Source organism: Lucilia cuprina, chromosome 2, assembly GCF_022045245.1.
Source record: "Lucilia cuprina isolate Lc7/37 chromosome 2, ASM2204524v1, whole genome shotgun sequence".
Taxonomy (NCBI): domain Eukaryota; kingdom Metazoa; phylum Arthropoda; class Insecta; order Diptera; family Calliphoridae; genus Lucilia; species Lucilia cuprina.
Window position 1 is genome coordinate 13,180,296 of NC_060950.1, and position 3,111 is coordinate 13,183,406.

Genomic DNA, 3,111 nt, shown 5'->3' on the forward strand with positions numbered 1-3,111 from the left:
TGAACTAGAACTGAACTAGAACTGAACTAGAACTGAACTAGAACTGAACTAGAACTGAACTAGAACTGAACTAGAACTGAACTAGAACTGGACTAGAACTGAACTAGACCTGAACTAGAATTTAATTAGAACTTAATTAGAACTAGAACTGAATTAAAACTGAACTAGAACTGAACTAGAATTAAACTAGAACTAAACTAGAAATAAACTAGAACTGAACTAGAACTGAACTAAAACTGAAATAGAACTAAACTAGTACTGAACTAGAACTGAACTAGAACTAATCTTAAAGTGTAGTTATACAGTTTTATTATTAATTTTTTGCAATATTTTTAAATTCACCTTGTGTCTACTTGTCGAAAGTGGTTGTAGTTCCAATTGTATTTCAACTGCGTTGTCAAAATATTTATAATTTCATGTCATTTTTAAAATACCCCGTTTATTCCCTACTCCCATATTTAATACCTTTTAGTTGGTACTTACCAATCAATTGTTATAAATTGTTTAATTTACAATTTTGTAGAATTTAATTTGCGGAACTTTTTAACACTTTTATTTGACGTTTACTGTTAACTGAGATAAATGGATGTGTGGGGAAATTATGTTATTGTTAAATCAATGTTGTCACCGTAGCTGTTTTATAAAATATATAAAAAGATTAAGATGATAAACAGGAAGCAAATGTTTTATATAAATTATTTAATAAAACGTTTGAAAAATAACCCTATTGAAAAAAATAACTCCACAATATTATTTAAATAATGTCATCTGACTAGTATTTATTATACAAAAAAGAATATTTAAAAAAAATAAGTATAACAAAAATTATAAAAAATATTCAAATAATAATATAAAAAACATTAAATAGCTTTTCACTTAATATTTAGTACACATAAGTATGTATTAATTAGTGAAATTAATACTCATAAGCTTATAATTAAATATTTATGAAGTAGCCTAGTTATTAAATATCTATAAACTTAATAATAAAGAAAAACGTAATTAAGTACGAATTATTATACAAAAATTATTTATTAATTTACTTATAAACTATTGTTTATGTATTTTGTTTATAGAATGTTAGTACAATACTCTTGTTTTATGCTTTATGTTTCTTTTATTTTAATTAAGAAAATAAAAAGTTTTAGCAAAAACTATTGTATAAATAAAAAGAACTTTGCTTAAGCATTAATAATTGCTGTAAAATTTTGATATGAATTTCTGTGTAAAATTTTTTTAATATAAATAAAATTTAAACAAAAGTTTTAATAAGTTTGGAAAATATTGTGCAATACTGGTGAGTTTTGTTTTTGTTATAAATTCCTAAAAAAAATATTCTTTATATTTTCTTTTCTTCAGATTTATAGTTATTAAAAGTATTCTTAGAACTTATAAGCTAAAATTTTAATTTAATATTTAGAAAAATAAAAATATCTAGGAAAATTATTGATAAAATGTTATGTTAGTTTGCTTTCTTTATGGCAAGTTGTGAAAAATAATTTAACTAAAAACTAAAATCATATGTATTTAATAGCTATAAAACAATGAATCTCTCTTAATTATACACATGGACTTAAAGTATTTTGATACTTAACAGCTAAAATTATTACATGGAAATTCGTTAAGTAATTATTTAGAAAATATATGTATGTATGTATGTAGTATGTGTTACGAGTATTCAAGTTGTTTGTAGGAGATGTGATCTATAATAGCTTGGACAACGACCCACGCGTACATTATATTCACCGTATGAACAAACTGGCGGTTTGCAATTACGTTCCAATATGCATCTGAAAAGAAAATTTATTTTTAGTTTTTTTAGTTTTGGAAGAATTTTTGATTTATTTTTACAAAAATCTTAATTTCCAATAATTTTTAAGCAAAATATAGAAATTTCTTTAAAATTTTTAAAAATAACCTAAGAATGTCAGAAATGCTTTTTCTAGACAATCTAAGACATTTTCTTAACATTTTATCTCCTTAAAATGTACCAATCGGCTCAGAATGACTTCAATTTTTTCATCTAAATCTATGTTTTTAACATACTGAATGGTGTAGAGTATCATATGGTCGGGTAAGTTCACATTTTTAACATAATTACTGGTGTAGAGCATTATATGGTCTACCATGTCCAACTATACATTCATACTTGTTTAAAAATCAAAATTATCACTAATAACGGAATATCCTTTGATATTCCCCTTTAACCAGACAATTATGATATCCCAAAAAAAACGCCTGCAATGACAACATTGTTTTCATTGTCAAAAAATTCCCTTTTTGCAAATTTTTCACATCATCTTCTCAGTTATTAGTGCGAGTCTTTAACATGCGTGTGTGTCTTAAGTTTGTGTCGTATTTAAATTTAATTAAAAGTGTTTAGAAGTGTCAAAATTAAATGAAATTAGTATAAACTAGTAAATTAAACAATTATAAATAATATTGAAGTGTTTTTCTATATAAAACATTAAAAACAATAAGAATTTTAATGAATAAAAATTCAACAAAATGTCTACAAGTTTTTTTTGTTTAATGATGATGCCTTGTTATTGTTTTTGCATCATTGTTGTTATGTTTGTAATTCTTGCTGCGCTCTTCGTTGTTGGTATTTTTTGGTGAGTACTCATTAACTTAGAGGGACATTTAAAATGGAAATTTTGGTGGTAAAATATGGGAATTTTTATTATTAGAGTAAGTTGGATGAAAGGAAAGTGGATGTATATAAAATTGCTTCCCATTTATTGTTGTTGTTTTTATTTTGTTGGATAAAGGCATGCACAACAATTTCAAATAGCATTAAAGATTAACAAAGGGTTTTTTAAAGAACATGCTACACTAATTTTCCGCTATATAGTAATTGTAGGCTGTAGATTAGACTATAGAATAAACTATAGACTAGACTATAGAGTACACTATAGAGTAAACTATAGACTATAGAGTACACTATAAAGTAGACTATAGACTAGACTATAGACTAGACTATAGACTAGACTATAGACTAGACTATAGACTAGACTATAGACTAGACTATAGACTAGACTATAGACTAGACTATAGTCTAGACTATAGACTAGACTATAGACTAGACTATAGACTAGACTATAGACTAGA